The sequence below is a fragment of the Sebastes fasciatus genome, chromosome 19 (assembly GCF_043250625.1).
Source record: "Sebastes fasciatus isolate fSebFas1 chromosome 19, fSebFas1.pri, whole genome shotgun sequence".
NCBI classification, from domain to species: Eukaryota; Metazoa; Chordata; class Actinopteri; order Perciformes; family Sebastidae; genus Sebastes; species Sebastes fasciatus.
In genome coordinates, this window is record NC_133813.1 from 28,401,196 (window position 1) to 28,411,779 (window position 10,584).

A 10,584-nucleotide genomic window follows, 5' to 3' on the forward strand; every position below is an offset into this window, starting at 1 on the left:
GACTAGAAAAGAGATCTTTATTGTGATGTGACCATTTACAAGGTCTACAACCCTCTTAGAAATGGAATTGTTTGTATATGTCATTATACAATTGAAATAAGGTACCAGAATTGCACCAGCTTTGGCGCAGCCTTTCTCTCCTCCTCTCTGTGGTGCCCCCCCAACTCCCCCACGACATGCCACTCTTCTCCAGCTGCCTGGGCACGCCAGGCAAATAAAGAAAAGATACACATGAGGTGAATAAAAAAGGTAATACCCACTTCAAACACCTCTTGCCACTAATCCCTACATGCACTCAACCTTCACACAGTGAAAGTATACCGCTGACACTTGGACACTGACATTAACCACTCAGCTTTCCGGAACAGACTTCACCACTGAGGAGTAGCGAGAGACTGGAGAGGGGGGAGATTATTCACTAAGGGAAAAAAAGAGACAAGACTCTGCATCTGTCTGCACTTTAGCCCAGCATATGTCCTTCTTCACAGATACAAGTGCTTTATAAAGCCAGTATCCCGTCCAACCAGGCAGCATGCCTGCTGACATCAACTACTGAATATGGTCTACAAAGGATCCATCCCTGCCCATTCTCTACTTGGTGGTCTGTATATACAATCACATGGGAGATGACATGTGCCTGTCACTGTCCCCGTCAAGTCAAATCATTTTTTAAATCTAAACAGCAGCATTGTTTTAAGCTTGTCAATAATGTGTTTTGGATCTAATGAGGTCTGAAAGCTTTATGAGTCAACATGTTGAGGCATAGTGTTACGCACGATAAGTTAAATGAGCAGAGATGTCACCAAAGAACTTGCTAATTGTATTGTAAAGAAATTGATAGAGCAAATGATAATTGACTGTGATTAAAGGTGTTGAAACATTTTAATGTGCATGTAGTGCTAACAGCATGCTGTGCAGTTGAGAATTGCTTCTAAAAGCTATAGACTGCCCAGATATCTGGATCCTTTTAAATATATATATTTACATGTAAATGAACAGAAGACTCCTCAATCCTGCAGGACCTACCAGTGGATCCATTATTACAACCTCATGGATCACACATCTCCTAGGTCACCTGACCTGAGGCAGAGCCCTGCTGGGTTTAAATATCTGTTCATACATTTTGGCTGAGAGCTTCTAGGCAGTGTGCAGGTTAGGTCAGGACAGCAAGCAGGCAGCGGATGTTTGGGGGGAACTTGTTACAGTCGAGCTCTATTGTGTGTCAGGCCTCTCGAGGAAGCATTCAGGAGTCATTCATTTTTCTGTCTTTTGTGGGACTTTAATTGTTTTCTGATTGTTTGGTTATTTGGATATTTGTATGACAGGAGAAGGACAGCCTCAAACATTTTCCCCTAAGAATAAATCAGACAGGGAAAGCAACAATGACGCCATCTGAAGCTCTTTATTCTGTCTTTTTATGACTATGCTTGTTGATCTCGGCACAATAACAATCTTCAAAAGAACTGCCATTTTTTTGCTGCCATCATTGACTTTTTTTCTGTTTTGAATGCATTGGACTGTCATTGTATTATGTGCTTTACATGCTGTATTTTTCAAAAAGAATTGTTGAATAAATTCATACAAGCACACACACAAGGTCAACTCAGCTGTGTTGTACTGATGTAGATTATGCCAGCCCACTACTGGGTGACACATTACAAGGGTAACATGAGCAAATAGTAATCAAGGTCAGATATTGGACAAATACTTTAATCTTAGCATGACTCACAATGAAGGTACTACAGCAAATGTTTCATTTTTGGGTCACATTTTCTTCAATTGTGCAGATTTAGCCTCTGTGTCCCATCCAATGGGAAACCTCCAGGTCTGAGAAGTGAAGCCAACGCTGAAGGGCCTTAAACCTGCATTCGCTCTACCAGCCAGCAGGGGGCGACTCCTCTGGTTGTATAGAAGTCTATGAGAAAATGAGCCTACTTCTCTCTTGATTTATTACCTCAGTAAACATTGTAAACATGAGTTTATGGTCTCAATCACTAGTTTCAAGTCTTCTTCAATACAGCATGATGTTCATTTAGTAAATTATGGTCCCATTTAGAGTCAGATAGACCATAAAGCAGGGGATGCTTTAGGGCAGGGTTACCTTGTGATTGACAGGTCGCTACCGCGGCGTTGTCCGGTCTGGGAGTTGTCCGTGTTTCCGTCTTAGATCTTTAACCCTTTCACAGTGTGTTTTCACTTCATGAAAGTTAACTGAAACATTTTGGTTGCCTAAAAATGTCGTATTCAGTGTTCAGTTGTACTTAGCTCCGCCCTCTAGTGTCACTTCTGGCTGCAAATAACTAAGATGGAGACGGCCAAAGGCTTCAAAACAGCAGTCCACAAACCCCTGGGTGATGTCACGGTGATTACGTCCACTTCTTATACAGTCTATGGTCCTGTCAAGCTACAGGGGTCACTAGAATCTGTCCCTATAATATTGCTGTGTTTATTTCTTCACAGACTCCTCATCTGATACCAGTTTGCCTCAGGTCTCCCTAACAGGAGCTCATGTCCCTGAAGACATTGCTCCCAGGGTCACTGAGGCACACACGGCCGCTCCACCATGATATGGTTGCAATTCAAGAAGCAGCTGAACAAAAAGGTGGTTTATTCACAAGGAATGGTAAGAAGGATCACTAGACTGACCTCAGTTAAGGGCATCGGCTGCAGTAATACAGACTTTGTATGGGAGTGCGGTTGTGCACAGGGAGCTGAGGCACAAAGTAAAACTCTCAATTTACAGGTCAATCTTAAATCTGATACTACCTTCACAGGCAACCGGATTGTGCACACAAGCAGATCAAATGAGATTCTTCCGGGCTGATTTCTCTCTGCTTGATAAGGCGAGGGTCCAGCTGCAGCTTCCTCACATTGGTCCTCATTTATCAATACGTTCATAAATGTGTGTGTGCTTGAGTGTAATCTGATAAGGTAACAATAGCCTTGTATTTATCAAATATTTGGTGGCATTTCTGCCGTAACCACGTGTTTAGAACACCCTCAAAGACATATGGGTAATCCTGTCAAAGACGCAGAAAAATTAGTTCTCTGAGGCAGCGATGGAGACATAATAAATTATGTTGATGTGAACCAGAATAAACAATTATTATTTAGTAGCTGACATAATGGGGTTTTCAGGGCTGCTCTGCTGTCTCACCTGGACACGCAGTAAGAAAAGGGGTGGATGATATTTTATAAATGAGATATCAACAATGTCAGTATAAGTCAACAGCCACACTCCTGGCTCCGTGAGGCTGTGCTACACGCTGATGTTTAGCAGGCATAAGGTTTACTATTAGTTTAACGTATAGTTGACCTCGATACCGCGGTTGACCTCCATACCGCGGCTCCACCGCCCGATCACTACTGCGATCGCTACTGCGATCACTACTGCCCAGACTCGGGCTGCAAATGATGTTAAAATCTCCAGATGGCAGCTCCCGTATCCGGGATATTTTGGCTTCACTTCTGTTCAGTGGGAGGAGGTGGAAATGTATCGTCCATCTTTGTGGTTTAGCGTGTTAGCATGCTAACATATGCTAATTATCACTAAACACAAAGTACAGCTGAAGATGATTGGAGCAGCAGTTTTGCAGGTATTTGGTAATAGACCGAAGTATTAGACAAAATAAAATTGTGGAAAAAGTGAAGGGACAATCACTTTTATAACAATTTATCCTTAAAGGGACATGAATGTTGAAATCCAATATCCAATAGTTATCAAACATTTCAAGCAAAACCTCAAAAGTCAACATCAGGGTGGTGCCAGAGGAAAAATCTGAGGATCACCAATAGTTGACATATTTCAGTCTGGACCAAAATGGTGGACAGACCGACTGACCGACTGACCGGCAGACCGACAGACCGGCAGACCGACTGACCGGCAGACCGACTTACCGGCAGACCGACAGACCGACTGACCGACAGACCGACAGACCGACTGACCGACAGACCGACAGACCGACTGACCGACAGACCGACAGACCGAGAGACTGACCGGCAGACCGACAGACCGACTGACCGACAGACCGACTGACCGACAGACCGAGAGACCGACTGACCGACTGACCGACTGACCGACTGACCGGCAGACCGGCAGACCGACTGACCGACAAACCGACAGACCAACTGACCGACAGACCGACAGAACGACAGAACGACATTGCCGTCCCTGGAGCCTAAAACGTGCCAGCGCAGTTTGATAAGTGCCAACAATTTAGATGATCATATTTCCATGCTGTAAAAATTATTACATGATTGGATCAAAGATAAAGTTCATGAATATTAGTAACACTAATAATCACTTCAAGGCAGTCATTGTTAAGAAGTTAATTGCCATCTAATTAAACAGCAAGGCCTATTTGTTAATATCCTGCACTGTTTACTGATAGGGAAGTTAAAATGAATCAATGACGTGATATTAAGAAAGCCTAATTTATTAATTAGCCTAATTATCTGTGTTTTGTGTTTTTAATTAGACCAGACAGTTTTCTTTCTGCCTAAAGATCAAACGATATTTATAAGTATATATATTTCCATATCTTACTTCAACTCTTTAAATGCTTAACAGTTCTAGGCCTGTATTATCATAGAGGCCCTTGAAGTGAAGCTGAAACTAATCTTTTAAACACACAGGTTCAGTAGGGGAAGAGTAATATCTGAACGTTTTTTTCTCTCCTGTTCAATATTTCATATTATGATAGACTTGATGTGGATTTTCCGATGTGAATCTGGCAGTATATTTCCTGACATTCATCTCTGTAAGCTCAGCAGCTCAGCAGGAAACTTAGTGAACTAAGTCTAACTAAGTCTTACTCTATCAAGTTTATATGCTTAAGAGACAAGTAGCTGACTGCTGCAGCTTTAGCTGGCCTTTATACTCCTCATGAGGAACTGTGGTTTTGTGATGACAATATCACTTACTGTTACTTCAATGTTTCCCTCTTTGGCATTCAGCATTAATTAAATAGCACTTATAAACACGTGTTCTATAAGAGGAGGAAGTTTGGGTGATTAATATTATTAGTATCAATATTGTTGCTCTTCACTGTTATCCTGAACTTGTTGTTCTTTAACATGTTTTAGAATATGTATTTACCTTCATGGTGTACTGCATGCAGTAGAATCCTGGCTCCACAGTCAGAGAAGCAACAGCAGTGTGAATCAATGCTGCCCTCATGTGGTGTGTTTGACTCTCAGTCTCAGTCTAAAGACACACACAAACAACCCAGTTGTGTGCATCTGCCCGTGGGTTGCTGAGACTTGATACGCTTGGTTGGGGGGTTTTGTTTCTCTGACGATGGTATAATTGAGAAAAATTAGCAACAAATTCCCAGTTTGGTTCTGTGTTTTCTTTGATTAAACTATTGTCTTGGTGCCTTGTTTCATTTGCAGTTTATCAGCTTGTCTTGGTCTTCTAATAGATATATCTGGTCCAGTTCTCCTTGCTACCCTGCTCTTGTCTCACCTCATCCTAACTCAGTGAAACACCTACTACCCCCCCTTCCTCTCACTTTTTAGATCCTGATGAAACCCTTTCAGACCTCAGTTCCCTGTTCTCTGTTCACCGAGGGCTGTTGAACTTAGACACCCTCCATGGATGCAATTACCCTTTAACCCCTGACCTAATTCGCTTACAACCTCCTCTTTCATCCAGTGATTCTGACTTATCATCTCCTTCTGTACAGGTGCCTAAAAACTCATTTTGTCATACCTGCACCACCTCCTCACATCAATGCCTGTCGAACCCAATTAGTCTGTTTTTAAATCAGGCTCTTGCCCTGAATCACCAGCGTCTGATGTCTCTTCACACTGCTGCAGCCGTTTCTCCGTGACCTTCGCCCTCTGCTGGAACCTCCAGATGTTCATTGTTGACCAGGAGATCTCAGGGGACGTTCAAAGAACAACAAGGAGCATGTGAAACTCACCAGTTATGGAACTCGTCTCGCACTGTGAACTGTGGCAGGCAAACTCTTTAGTCTTAAATTGACCAAAGACTCAAAATAGGAATTGCCTGTGGCACTCACACAGATTTGGTCACAAATATACAATTTAATTTCCAAAATAAAAAGAAAACAATTTACTTGGACAGCTGCTAAATGCAAAAAAAATGCTAAATGTGTCCAGCAGCACACTCAAAGATCGACCTTATTTAGTCTGCACACTGTCTGGTTTAAGTGTTCTTTATTTTGTAACTTTTCCAGTGTGGACATACTACACACTCAAAACCTGATTAGAAATAATATGTACTATGGTATTGGGAGGAAATTTAAAGGACCAGTGTGTAACATTTAGGGGGATCTATTGGCAGAAATGGAATATGATATTAATAAGTATGCTTTCTGTAGTGTATAATAATAATAAAATAAGAAGAAGTGTTTTTTTGGGCCAGCCGACCAATCAGAGCCGACTGGAGCTCAAATAGAGTGTTTCAGCCGGTATGAGTAAAGTAAAGCGTTTTTTGAACATTAAAGCATGTAAACATGTTAGAAACCCAAAATACAAGCATGCACCTGAAAATAAGCACAAATGGTCCTCTTTGATTTGAGATTTACCAGTGAAATCTGTTGGACTCTAACTTTATTACAGTTCATTGTTCTTGCCTCAACTTTGTAGTTAATTACCTCGAATAAAGCTTCCGGCCGATCGAGTCTCATTTAGATCAATCTTTCTTTTTCAGTGGAGAAAAACTGAACAATAAAGAATAAGTAGAATAGCATAGACGGACTCTTTCTGCTAGTCAAACTGTCGGCAACATGCACTACGAAACATCCAAGGAGAAACCGTGTAGGCCACCCACTTCTGAACATCAACAAGAATACGAGATAGCTTGAAAATCAGTGGGAGGGTAACTTGTTCTAATGGTAAAGTGTTTTGCAGTCGGTTCAGTTTAGTACCAGACTGTGGTCTTGCCAAGGTCATGATTTATTTAAAACCAGCAGCCCTATGATCTAGCACTGAGTTAATGAATGTAAAAACACAGCTTCAGTATGTCTCATGATTAATAGGATGCAGGCTAATCTCTTTAGCTGGTATTCAGGAAGACCAGTAGACCCTTTCATGTAAATCAGAATGGTGAGTGTAAAGAAATGTCTGCTGTAATAGAACAAAAAGCGCTGTGGTAAACTGAATAAACCGGCTCTCAAGTATACGCCAATAAAACACTCACAACTGACAAAACTTGTCAGTTGTGTAAATGATTTGTTGTGTTGTGCAGCTATGTGACAAGAGATACCTGTTTTCTGACATGTAGCATATGAATAAAATGTCTTCATAATCACATACAGACTTTTGTACCTCTGAATTATCATATGCAAATTGCTGCCATTTAATGAATCAGGTGAGACTGCGCCTTCAAATATAACATGTATGCCCTGAAACTGTGAATTAGCAGCGACGAGTCAAGCTTATCTGAAAAGGGCTAACAGAGCAGAATACACTCACACAATGCCTGCATTATTAAACAATTAATGTAAATGACACCCACAAAGACACTGGAGCTGAGAGCCCCGTTAAAGAAATCCAATAAACCTACAAAAAGAGTGTGCAGTGGTTGTTCAACGGCACTGAGAAACCTCAATATTACATTTAGCATCTTATAACAATATAGGATGTGTTGTTATGCATAATGCATCTTCTTATGTCTTTGGTTTCTTTAATGAATGTGTTGTGTTTCCTCATACACTGTTAGTGTTTCTATGATTTATACTGATTACCTCCCTCTTGTGAACACCTACATAGTTTATGCATATTGTATGTATTCACAGTAAGGTACATAGCAGTTACACAACCAACCGATTTTCTTTTAAAGGGGACCCACTATGTTTATTTTCAGGTTCATACTTGTACTTTGGGTTTCAATCAGAACATGTTTACATCCTTTAAAGGGACTGTTTGTAACTTCTTACACGTATAAATCAACCGGGTCGGTGTCCCATGCGCGCTCGCATATGCGCGCTCGCGTGTGTCTCCGCTGTTCAGACAAGACTACAACACAAACTACACGGAGGCACCAAAACCTCTTGGTTGTATCTAGTGAAGCCCGTCTGTTAAACAGTGTTGGCCGCGGTCGGAGGACGCGGGGGAGACCGTAGCTTTGGTCTCCAGGGCTGGAGTCTCTGCTGTACTCTGCTCCTCTACTCCTCTGCCTGCCTGCCTTCACTCAGCTCGCTCCACCTCACTTGCATGCTGCTCACTCCACACTGCAGAAGACTTCGTAGCTCTGAGAATATCTAGTGAATGTACAGTGGACGTTTGTACAGAAATAACTGCTGCAGCTCCTCCAGACAAACAGAGGTTTCCCGTGTCTTGTGAAGTGACGGGGCTCCGCAGAGAGAAACGTTATCGTCTCCGACCAAAACTCCGGCGTCTCCCCTGTTCCCTCCGGCCGCGGTCGGGAGGCTGAGGCAGGAAAAGCCAACACTAGGATCAGCATTGATTCATGGAGAGACCTTCATCTGGTCAGCTAACATTACTGCCAAGCAGCTGAAATATAGAGTGATGTTGTGCTTTTAGCTGACGTGTGTCTCCTCACTGATTTGAGCGATGCTCGTTCATGTCTATGTAGAGCGAGCACAAGCGCCAGCAACAGGACGCTGACTTTCGTTGACTTAACGGCCACAGGTGAAGCTGTTAACAAGACATTTCTGATTCTTACAAACAGTCCCTTTAAGAAATGAGGGCCAGTAAATGTCTGTCCATAAATGTGTTTCTATTTCTTCACAATTCGAATCAGAAACCTCCAGATGTGTGACCATCCAAAGTCTTCTCAGTGGCGACATCTTGTGGTGGCTTTGTCAATCTTGCAGGTGTGATTTGTCAGTTGAGGTTGTGGTCAGCTCTTCTCTTCTTGTTAGTTGTGAATAAGAGGAGAAGCTGCTGCTCAAAATGAGAAGAGCTGCTTTTTGACAATGCATCCACGGTTTGTGTATTTAAAGAGTCTCTATCCTTATAAAGGTTTCTTTTTTGTATTTATTTTAGGAAGTAGGTCAAAGGTTAAATGGGCTGTTACTGTTCATATGGGACATTCAAGACATTGTAGCCAGAGAGAGGACCTCCACCTTAACAACTAGTCCTAATAGTAGGGCTGTCAATCCATTCAAATTTTAAATTGTGTTTAATCGCATGGCTGTCCATAGTTAATCATGATTAATTGCAAATGAATCGCACATTTTCTGTTCAAAATGTACCTTAAAGGGAGATTTATCAAGTATTTAATCCTCTTATCAACATGGGAGTGGACAAATATGCTGCTTTATTTAAATGTATGTATATATTTATTATTGTAAATCAATGAACAACACAAAACAATGACAGATATTGATCCAGAAACCCTCACAGGTACTGCATTTAGCATAAAACAATATGCTCCAATCATAACATGGCAAACTGCAGCCCAACAGACAACAACAGCTGTCAGTGTGTCAGTGTGCTGACTTAACTATGACTTGCCCCAAACTGCATGTGATTATCATAAAGTGGGCATGTCTGTAAAGGGGAGACTCGTGGGTACCCATAGAACCCATTTACATTCACTGATCTGAAGGTCAGAGGTCAAGGGACCCCTTTGAAAATGACCATTCCAGTTTTAGGACATGGTTGGTACCAGTGGATTCAGGTTTTCTAGTTCCATATGATGCCAATATCTTCTTCTTCTGTGGTGTCAACAAAATGTGTAAATTTGACTGATGTTTACAGGTTCTGTAACAATTATAAAGTTTGGAGGAATTCACACTAAATTAATATTAGTTCAAATCTTGAGTGAGGTGAGCTAAACCAACATAACTATATACAACATACACTACTATTCAACTGAGGTAAATACATGATGTGACACACAGTAGGTGGCAGTCTGGCAGAAGCTGTTTTTTAAATATCTCTTCAACATTGCAAGTGCCAACGTACAGGATAGTATTAGCTCCAATGTAGTGATCTATTGAAATGTGTTGTTCCATGTTACAGTAGTCACTGTGTGCTGGTTCAGTACATCAACAGCTCAGTAATCAAGGCTTTGTTTTAATGCTAAAGCGACCTTGCTGGATCCTACATTTCCCATAATGCAACTCAATAGTATCTTCCATTAGTCCCCCACTTTCCCCTATTTACCCACTTCTTCCAAACTCACCACCTCCAAGTTGTCATGCAGGTTTTCTGTTAAAAAAATCTAAGTGCTGACCCAATCTGAGATGACTTTAATGACATAATCAGGTTTCTTAAATCAAGATTATACAACCTTTTTTTTCAGGGGCTCAGGGCCCCTTTAAAATAATGATGCTTAATTGGACTGTGATGTGTTTTTGTAACACTCTCTGATAATAAAGATGTCCTCATTTCTCATAAAGCATATATTATTTGAGCCACAGATTGTACACTTTTATCTTGGGTTTGCAAATGGCCCACAATGATACCTGACATTTGCTACTGCTTGTACTTTTATATCATATATTATAATTGTATTATATTTGTCTGCTGATGATCTTAACGAAGCCCCACAGCTCAAGCTGGATTCACTACCAGTCCATGGTAATGGTGTGCGAATGATGTCATCTTTATTGTTTAATTTGGGCTGTTTGTGTTTCTCATGAA